The 10614-nt window shown below is 38.9% G+C and overlaps 1 protein-coding gene across 3 annotated transcripts in view; it reads left to right on the forward strand.

The window, feature by feature from the left end:
• Window positions 1–1832: 1832 nt before the first annotated feature.
• LOC149049952 (uncharacterized) overlaps window positions 1833–10614 on the forward strand; it is a 21366-nt gene continuing 12584 nt past the window's right edge. For 2 of the 3 annotated variants that reach the window (XM_089197588.1, XM_089197586.1), the window contains exon 1: window positions 1833–1963. The gene's annotated coding sequence lies outside the window, so the exon portion shown is untranslated. Of the gene's footprint in view, window positions 1964–4374; window positions 4512–10614 lie in introns of those variants that run through there. The other variant, XM_089197587.1, reaches the window with a different exon arrangement.

Genomic DNA, 10614 nt, shown 5'->3' on the forward strand with positions numbered 1-10614 from the left:
TGATAATTTGACGGCGAGACCACAGGTAGCCCAAGCTCATGTCTCGAGAAAAAGCAAACGATTAATTCATGAAAGAGTCCCGCGTTGTGTGACTCAGTGTTAAGTTTATGCGAGTGGAACCGTTGAGACCTTAAACACGTTATAAGGAATAGTCTGGGGAACGAAATATGGTCGATTTACAACGATAAATATTTCGAAATATGAACATTCTAAACGTAAAATAAATCGAACTTACTCACATCTTGTGTGTCCGCTGTAGTTTCTGGCGATTTCTGCCGTTTTAAGCCTGTTTTTCCATCACTGTTATTCCTGTTATAAAACGCTCTAACACCGAGACACAACGCGTGACGCTTTCATGAATTAATCGTTTACTTTTTCTTGAGACGTGAGCTTGGGCCGCCTGAGACTGAGACTCGTTTCCTTAAAGGCCCATTTCCAACCTTGGTGCAACGCGCGCCGCGACCCAATTTCCTGTAACACGAAATTCCCAGGTCACTGAAAACCTTCTAAAATCGTCTTTCTCAAGAGCCATCCTGGACATAAAGTCAACTGTTTTACGCCGTTCGTCATTTTACAGTTTCCTTACAGTATTTTGAATTTTGTCCGGAAGAATCCGAAGAAAATTTTAAGTGTCACGCTTAAATCTCTTCGTGCTCTGTGAACAGAGTCGGCGAAAAGGACAACGTTCAAATTTTTTTCACTTTCTAGAAGCGCTTGAAGATTCTAAATGAAGATAAAATATTTCCAATAGAAATTGGTATTTTTGAAAGAGAAATATGGAAAAATATCAGACTGCTTGGATCTCTTCGCACTCTGTGTACAAGGTCAGTGAAACGGACAACGTTGGAATTTTTCCACTTTCCAGAGCGTTTGACGATTGTAAATGAAGGTAGAATATCTTCCAACGAAAAATTGGTATATTTCAGAGAGAAATATGGAGTTATTTGAGGACCGTGTCCAGCCGTGTCCGTTGAAAAGTTTTTAAGTGTCAAGCGTTTGGATGGCTTCGTACTCTGCATACAGGGTTAGCGAAAAACATCAAGTTCGAAATTTTAGGCTGCCTGGAAGCGCTTGAGGATTTTAAATAAAATTAGAACATTTTCGTTTAAATATTTTTGGATTTCGAAGAGAAATATGGAAAAAATATCGGACTGCCAGACGTTTAATTATTTTAAGTTTAGTCACTTCATTGCAGGAACGTCAGCGACACTGACAGTTTGCGTTACAATTCTTATTTGCTGCTTTGCACGGACAATAACCTCGACCACTCTTTCGAGCACAAGCTCCTCTTCACGGGCAGGAAACTTCAACTGACCCTTGGTCCTATTTAACAAGGATGGCAAACTTCAATTAAAAAAAATTGATGAATGGATGAAAACTTGGTGGATCAATACTTTCACCTTCTTCGAAATACTCACAAGGATTTTCGTGTTCCTCTTTAGCAACAACCGATCCATAGGCGTTTACTACCTCGGAATCTACAAAATCAATGGATTCATCTGATTCCATGCCGGATTAAAACGTATAGAACTGTTTTAACCAGAATTATTTTGACAAGCTCCTCAAATTGATCGGAGAAAACGCAAAAGCTATTTACTGGGATACCTGTGGCAGCCTAGTCATAAAATGCCTTTGTTTTTTTGTCGTCTTTTTTTTTTCCTCCGCCACAAAATGGAAAAATTGCGCAATAGTACCCAGTGATCATTGGGCCCTCAACACCATGACAACTAACTGTGACCCAATGAGGTGTTCACATGCTGATCACGCGTGTTATCTTGATGATGCGTTGCATCAAGGTTGAAAATTGGCCTTTAAGTTTATCCCGCCAGGATCCGGAGATCAGTTGTCTCTCTAGAATTCCCAGCACCTGCGTTTGCTGACAGTAACGTTCACTTGTACTGCGTAAAGCACAGCGAAGAAATAGTTTCATTACATCGCATTTGCTGCTCTGCTGAGCGAAACGGTTAGTGTCTTTTCAACATCAATAGTAAATAATGGAAGTGCACGCGAGCGTATAATTCTCACACAGGTTAATCCAATGTTTGTGGCCTTCTTGTGTCTAATTGAACCTAGGCATCTAAGCTAAGTAAATCGTTATTTGTGGGAGGGGGGTATATTTTTGGTAATATGGAAGTTGTGTATACCATCCATCAATTTAGATACGACGTTACGCCCAGGCGACCGTGACCGTGGGTTTTTAGCCAAGCGCGATCGGGATGAAAATTCTCATTGCGTTAAGAACAGTGGTGGAGTGCGAATTTAATAACGCCTTTTTCAGACCCTCAGTGAAGTGAGAAAAAGCATTTCAACCATTACTTTCGAGTTAATCGAGAATTATCTTTTCGTATTCATTATTTTCGATATCGGAAGAGATCCAGGGTGACATTTCGTGGCAAAGTTCAAAGCTAGAACATTTATTACATAAAACTTTAAAACTTTTAAAAAAACTGTTCATTTGTAATATATTGAAGATGTTTTGACTTTGCTTCACATCACTGTCATGTCAGAAGTAATCTGATAAAAAAATCTTGTAAGTGACAAATCAATAAACAGGAGTTTTTCTGCACTCAGCAAGTAAGTGTCAGGCAAAAAGTTTGGCCCAAATTGAGTTATTCTGGGTGTTCAGCAAAGGTTTAATGTCCAGAATAAAAAGCATTTGTCGGAGCAAGCTAAGGAAAGAGTCAGCCTGAGCGAGCAGCCGTCATGGCTCATCAGCACATGGTAAAGAGTTTGCGACGCTGTGTAGAGACCACAATTCTAAATCTTAAAAAAAACCAAAATATTTTTTTTGGCATAATCCCAAAATAAACACTATTACAGTCACCCATGACCTAAAACATACTTTCATAAAAGCCTTCACTACAAGGGGGTGCAAATTGAGGAAATAACAGCTCGAGTATTTTAAAGTTCAAATTCCAAGGTGCACACTAAGCCCAGGCTTGCTTCCATTAATCGTGAGAATCTTTTCTGGTTAGAAGACAGCCTGCGTGTTTTGATTTATTTCCTTACGTGGGTCGTCAGCTGCTCGGGCGAAGGCAACCGGAAACAGCTGTATTAAACAGTCTGCGTTTTCAAGCCAGTGCGTCACCTTCGGCTTACCAGTAATCGGAAGAGAATATCTGTAAGTCTTACTAACCGGGAAAAAAACAGTCGGGCGAAATTAACTCAATGCATAGAACTAACTTATTTGAACGTTGATGGTGTGCTTTTTAGTCGTGAATGAGAGGGAAGAACATTGATTAATTCTGACCGCCTTGACTGACTTCACAGGGTGACGTGAATAGCAAATGTGATTAGCAGCGGGAGCTAGAAAAGAAAGCTTTGAAGGAAAATTAGTACGGTATGCGGGATTATAAGATATTGGGTTCTGCCTTATGAAAATGTACAGTGGAACCTCGATTTAAAGAAGCGCTAAGGGACTGGGGAAATTGTTTAGTTATATCGAGGGTTCGCTACTGATCGAAAACCTCGATTTAACGAATTTGCGGAAAAACAACCAAAATGTTCGTTGTATCGAGGGATGATTGGTAGATGTTTATTTTTTATCTTTTTTTTTCTGTGGTGTGACGTCGCCCTACCCAGGAATTTGGGATCGGAATGTTTGAAGTAAAAAACATTTTTGCTTTAATGTCTATATGAAGCGACAATGCACTATACAGATCTGTACATTGCTAAAGCACCTTATTTTTAAAGCAAGTAAGACAAATTTCAATGGAAGTGACTAGCAAACGGAGAAATAAGGGTGTTGGACTGGAAATTCCTGCCTCTTACACCTTTTACTATAGGAAGCCTTCAAAAATAGTGATTAAATTCAACTTAATAGGCCTGATAAGAGACAAAGAGAAAAGTTGTTCTATTGTTACAGAATTGAAGGATTTTGACTCTTGTTGGTCTGTTTCAGTCGCATTTGTCTTTTGTCACGCGATGACACTTGTTCGTCATGTCAGGGTCATATATTATTCGTTTGGGCTTCTATATTGTGTTCGTTATATTGAGGTTCATTATATCGAGGTTCTTTTCCATACCGTAACTGATCGGGCTGAAGAGTATCGTTAGTTATACTGAGGATTTCGTTATATAGAGGTTCGTTAAATCGAGGTCCCCATGTCTTGAACATTGTTTCCCATTTTGATTGGCCGAAAGAAATGCGGTTTTCTGATATTGCAATGTGGAAAAGCAGCCTAAGCTGTGCTGCATTACTTCAACACACCAAGTACCGTATTTTGAATCGACGCTAAAATTGTTGACTCTGAACCCAACTCAAAGTCCAACTCGTCTTCCAACCTAGAGTTCAACTGGAACTCGCCATTCATTCCAAATTCGATCATGCCTTAGGTCCACGCCCGCGTGTGGGAGGATCACGATACATTTGAATATAATTATGCCGTATTTCAACGCGTCAGTGATTATTGTATTAAGAAATGTTTTTCATATTTCTTGAAAGTTCTTCACAGTTAACAGAACAGTGCGTCTACTGATACAAGAACGTAAAAGATCGGCTAAAAGAGTAGGTGAGTTTGAGAACGTTTCTAAATACAAAGCCTGTTTCGAATGTCTTTAAAAAGCGTAAAGGTAGACAATCTGGGGTGTTACTGCAGAACTACAGATCAACAACGGTTCAAACATCAACTACAGGTACACGATACAACTAAAGAAACGTAAAAACACTCGCAGGTAATTAACGCGTAAACGAAATACACATAGAAAACAATATAACAATATTTTGCAAAATTCCGTTCGTTGTCTTTGTCCGCTTTAACGTATTGTTTATGATCAAATGGAATAAGCATCTTCGATCGGATTAACTGTAGCTTCGCTTACGGATTACCATTTTGGAGGATATGGAGTGCGGCAAATATCAATTCGTATTTGCGTCAGCAGAGAACGTTTTGGTGAGGCCATTTTTTTCGTTGATGAAAAAAACAGCCACACCGTTTCACCATAGTATGCCGGTTTCGAGTGCAGTTGTTTGTTGCTTCCACGTACCGTAAACAGTCAAATGGAAGAAAACTTTTCGAGCAGATTAACGACAGCTATACTCAAGGATTTTCGTTTGGAAATAGAGAGTGCAGCAAATGCCGGCTCATGTTTGTGAGCGCGGAGGAAGTTCTGTTGAAGCCATTCCTTTTCTGGCAAAAAAAAAAAACTGCCTCACCGTTTCACTCATCAGCTCTACGTGTCCTTGTTTTTGTCAGAAGACAGTGCTTCCAGTTTTTAATTTAACACATTTTGATTGGTTACCTACTCATTTGCGGAAATGCAGGGAAGCGCAACTAGTCAGGTAGTCAGGAGGCCTTTAGCATTTTAACAGCCTCTTCGGGCAAGCGTCTTTTTGCCCTTTCCCCGCTCCCTACCCCCACCACCCACTCCAACTCCAAATCAAACAAGCTTATAACGTTAGCTCACACTAATAAGACGCCGGCACTGTAGGCTACTGATGCCTCCTTATTACATTACATACCCTTGTACGGTGAAAGTCGCCACAGTTAAAGTTGGTCGTCAAAGACAATTAAAACATATTTTTCTTTTAAAGTAATCTTCTTTATACCCGAAAACGAACTTTCCAACAATGTTTAGGTGTTTTTAGTTTTATATTTAATTTGATTACTATTCCTTTACAAAAAGTATAAGGTTCCGAAGGTTCTGCAGGTTCCACAGGTTCCATAAGTTCCACAGGTTCCACAGGTTCCACAGGTTTTGCAGGTTCCTTAGTCTGTTAATTCACACTTTAGCAACACCCGATAATCGAAACACTTTCAATTTCATTTATTTCCATCAAAGGTTGTTTACACAAGGTTTTAAAAAAAGACATTTGATCAACTGCAGACAAATCTAACGTGTCCTTGCTAAACGAGGAACAAACGCCAATCAATGAATTAGTCTCGAACCTCATACCTTACGATCTTGTGGTCAGTACGCTTTCATTCTCTGCTGCGGAATAGTTTTCGGAAGGGCGCCCGAATGTAAACTATTAGGCGATGCATGGGTACCGTTTGAACTCGAGTAAGGCATCCAAAGAGGTAAAAACGCTAATCGTCAAAACGTCTTGGTCGGTGGAAAAGGCGTATGTCAGCAACTTTGGAAAATAGGAAATATCTCTTTAAATGCTACAAAGATACTTTTCCCGAGCAAATTGTTCAATTAGGAGGGTGAAAAGTTTTTTCCAATTTTATCTTAAATCCTAGTCATGTATTAAAGTTCAGCAAATTAAAAGCGTCGGAGAATGAGGAAGTTTTACAACTACTGTTAGCAGAGTGCTGCTCACCAATTTAGTTTTAAAAAATTGTTGAAGTTCAGCAAATTAAAAGCGTTGATGATTTTGTGAAGAATAACAAGTTCACTTTTATTCAAATGAATAAAGGAAGTTAGTTCCTCAAGAAACTGTGGTGCTTCGTAGATACCGGTTATTACAAGAATAATTTGGTTTATAAACTGAGTTGATGAGGTAAATTGTTCACCATGGAGAGATTCTAAAGCTGACGTTTCGAGCGTTAGTCCTTCGTCAGAGCGAAAGACGAAGGGCTGATGCTCGAAACATCAACTATAGAAACTCTCACGGAGGCCGATTCACATTTTCAACTCAGTTGATAAAAACAAGTTATCTAAGTGTACCCCTACCGACATAGCACCACATTTATTTTTAGAAAGGAATTCCTTGCCCTTCTTCGTTCCTTACATAGTCGTTCCTTCCAAGTGAAATTGCGGCTGTATACTCAGCCTGACCTCTCGAATGGGTACAAGATGGATAGAACTGACGCAATTTTTGAATGTTTGAAATACAACATCAGTAACACTTAATATCCTGTTCATATGTATTTCTGAACCAGACAATACAAATCATGCCGCTAGTCTCAATACTGGTATTTTGGCTAATTAGAGTGGAAGTTGTCTCGAAATCTTTATTACCACTGATGCTATCACTAAATATTACCGCCCATTTCGAACTTTTGACAAACGTGTGCACCGTCAAGGTCAATACATTCTCGAAATGAACAATAGATAGCAATAAATAAAAACAATGCCAAAACTGCACGATTCACAAAATAACAATATATATATATATATAAGCAGCGTAGAATTGGTATACCTAAAGATGAACTCTCCGTAAGAGGATCCACAGAATACAATGTCTCGACGTGAATTTGTAGTTAAGTGTTCTATAAGGACGTAACGAAGAGGCCAACTCTGGACTACTCTGGACGAGTTTTATCCACGACGTTCCGGCCGTTCGGTAAACAGACGCACGGCAACTTGGAATCTATTCTTTTTATATAATAAAGAATTTAAAAAAAGTTTTGACGATGACGTCATCTATACGTCTGTCCTCCAATAGATCATAAATGAGAACAAATCAGAATGCGTGCATAACTGAGCTTATTATATAAATACATATATACATATTGTTAAGGAGTTCTTGCTTTCCACTTGACGCAATAACAATAGGAAATCGAAAGAACCATTCCGGTAGTCCAAACAAGCCGTGAATCATTTCCGAATTACCATTTTGATACGTTTGCATTTACTGAGCGATGGAATAAGCCGTTTGGTAAACAAAACCATTTCAAATGTTCTTCCATACATTAAAGAAACAATTTCGAGAGATTTTGCCTCATAGAGCATAATTGCATGTATCATGCCGTATTTTTCTCTGTAAGTATTCGAACAAAAAGATGTTTTTGATGTCAATATTTGTAATTTCACAATGAGTGATTGTTCATACTTATGAGTACCCCGTCCAAGAAAATATTATGTAATTTACACTCGGCCAATAGTTAAATGAAAGCAAATAATAACATCATCAACAATAATTATGATAACAATAGTAATATAATAACAATTTAAGGGGCTGGCTCGAACGCCTCATGGTTCGTCTGTCCTCTCGGCCCCAGCAATGATTGCATGTATCTTTCCTTCTTTTAATTTGGTCTGTTAGGTATCAATAATTTTCTTATTTTATTCAAATTCCATCTTTTGAGACTTTTGTTTCATAGAAAAAGGCATTACGCGTTTTTTTGGATATTCCGCCATTCCACTAATCCACCATTTCTCCGCTCCATCATTCTGTTGCATAACTCAAAGGAATCGTATTTTGCTGCTTGCTCGCTTCGCAAATTTATGGCGGCGCTATACGGTATAAGTCGCTGACTCAAATAGAGAAATTCTCTCTTTTCACAGAAAAAAAATTTTCCTCAATGGCTCTTATGATGAGTAGATCACATCTATTGAGATACTTCTGCAAGGAAGAGTTTTGATTTAAATTTTGCGTCGGTGGATGCTACTGTGAACTTATTTTGAGATGTTCATCGTCTTTAGTAGAGTCACGGCAAGATCTGAAAATATTACACCTTCTGATCGGTATAATTTGATGGTTTAAGCAGCAAAATGCTCTCTCTTCTAGGAAGAAAATTGTTTATCGAAGTTAGTTTCACGATGCCGCGATCTTACCAATTAAGATACTTTTGCAAGGAAAACTATTATTTTTAATCGCTCGCAATCCTGAAATGATTGTGAGATGTTTATCGTCTTCTGTAGTGTCACAGCAAGAACTGAAAACGTAATGTGCTGGTGGCTATGAGCCAGAAATCATAAAAGGAGATAACTCAACTGGATGGTAAACATAATAACGGTGAACATCATAAATAGCCGCAAAGAACGGCTATGAGGTCCACAATTTCTGTTATTATCGCAGAAATTGTGATGCAAAACCTCGAAGAAAACTTACCCAAACGACTTACCGACAAAAGTTACGGTATCCCCTTCGATCATTACAGTGCCAATACTGCTTTGATTAAGCTTCGTTGACGATGCATTTGCCGCCGTACAAAGACGAAATTAACCGCAAGACCACCTAAAAGGGCTGACTTAAACAACGCTGACAACGACATACAATAAATAGAGATGAAAATTTTCCTTTTTAAATTGTGCATTTTTGGTGAGGCAGGCGATCGTTTACAAAGGAACAACACGTAACTACACAAGTAATGCATCTTGATCCTAACGAGACGAGCGCAACTAGCGGTTATTGAAACACATCACACAGTTTAAATGTCGAAAACAAATACCACGCCCAAATTTTTTGTAATGATACTTGATTCGACTACACTGACTTAGCGGATAGAGAAACGTAGCGCGTGCAGCCGACTGGTTAAATGTGCAATACCACGGCTTGATACAAGTCGTCTAATGTATTCACAAGTCGTACGCACCGTACGAGTCGTCTAATGTATTCACGAGTCGTACGAGTCGTCGATTCAAGAATATTCATTACGGAAACCATGGAAACGAAATGAGTCTGGGGCCGTGCTGTCGATCCATGAATGTCATAAGGGAGACTTAGATTTTAGAGAACCGTGACCCCAGAAGGTTGTGTGTCGATTCGTACGAGTCGTACAAGTTGTCGATTCATGAATATTCATTACAGAAACCATGGAAACGAAACGAGTCGTGAGGCTGTGTTGTCTATCCATGAATGTCATTAGGGAGACTTAAATAGTTTTTCACCACTTTGGGAGAACTGAACCTAGATGGTGGTGTGTCAATTCGTATGATTCGTACAAGTCGTCGATTCATGAATATTCATTACGGAAACCATGGAAACGATATGCATCATTTGTTTCTGTGGCAACCATTGAAACTTCGCAGCTAAGAACACTACTGAAACGAGTAAGTTGAAAATAGGACCTGAAAAAATTCAGGCCCGTACGGGATTTGAACCCATGACCTCTGCGATACCGGTGCAGCGCTCTACCAGCTGAGCTAACAAGCCAACTGGGAGCTGGTAAATGTGTTGGGTCCAAATAAACCATCCAAGTAATGAACTTTACTTGGATGGTTTATTTGGACCCAACACATTTACCAGCTCCCAGTTAGCAAGTTAAGTTCATTATTTGGATGGTTTATTTGGACCCAACACATTGACCGCTTGAAGCGCTTCCCCGGTATCGCAGAGGTCATGGGTTCAAATCCCGTACGGGCCTGAATTTTTTTCAGGCCCTATTTTCAACTACTCGTTTAGTGTTCTTAGCTGCGAGGATCTCTTAATTTCATCTCTTCACCGCAGTGAAAATATATGAATTTCATATATCTAAAATCATCATCCATTCAAACTTGTTCGATGCGTTAGTAATAGCGAGCGTCTTCACAGACAATGTTGTTATATCGAGGTTCTTGTATGTGTTACATTTTATCGGAGAAAGCTCTTTAAAAGTAAACGACTTCATTAGATCATCAGTGGTGTGAGGTAAAAAACTGTTAGTCTCCCTAGTGAGGGGCACGGGTCGTACGACTCGTGAATACATTTTATTAACAATATTACAACACCAGCTTGTAAAAGGACTCTGGCCTTAGAACGTTTCACTCAAGCGCTTGCCGTTTGTGGAACGCTCTTGATCCCGAACCAAGGACACTCTCTCATACTAATTTTAAAAATTACTTAGTTAAATTTTACCGTAGTATGACTTCTTTTCTTGATCATTTTAAGATTCGTAAAACTTTTTAGTTTCATTAGTAGTAAATCAATCAATATTGTATTAATAGTAGTTCTTAATGTAATTTTAGTTTGTAGATTATATAGGTAGTCAATTATACAATCGATACATTTTAGTACTTTAATTG

This window comes from Pocillopora damicornis, chromosome 2 (genome assembly GCF_964200805.1).
Source record: "Pocillopora damicornis chromosome 2, jaPocDami1.2, whole genome shotgun sequence".
Lineage (NCBI taxonomy): Eukaryota > Metazoa > Cnidaria > Anthozoa > Scleractinia > Pocilloporidae > Pocillopora > Pocillopora damicornis.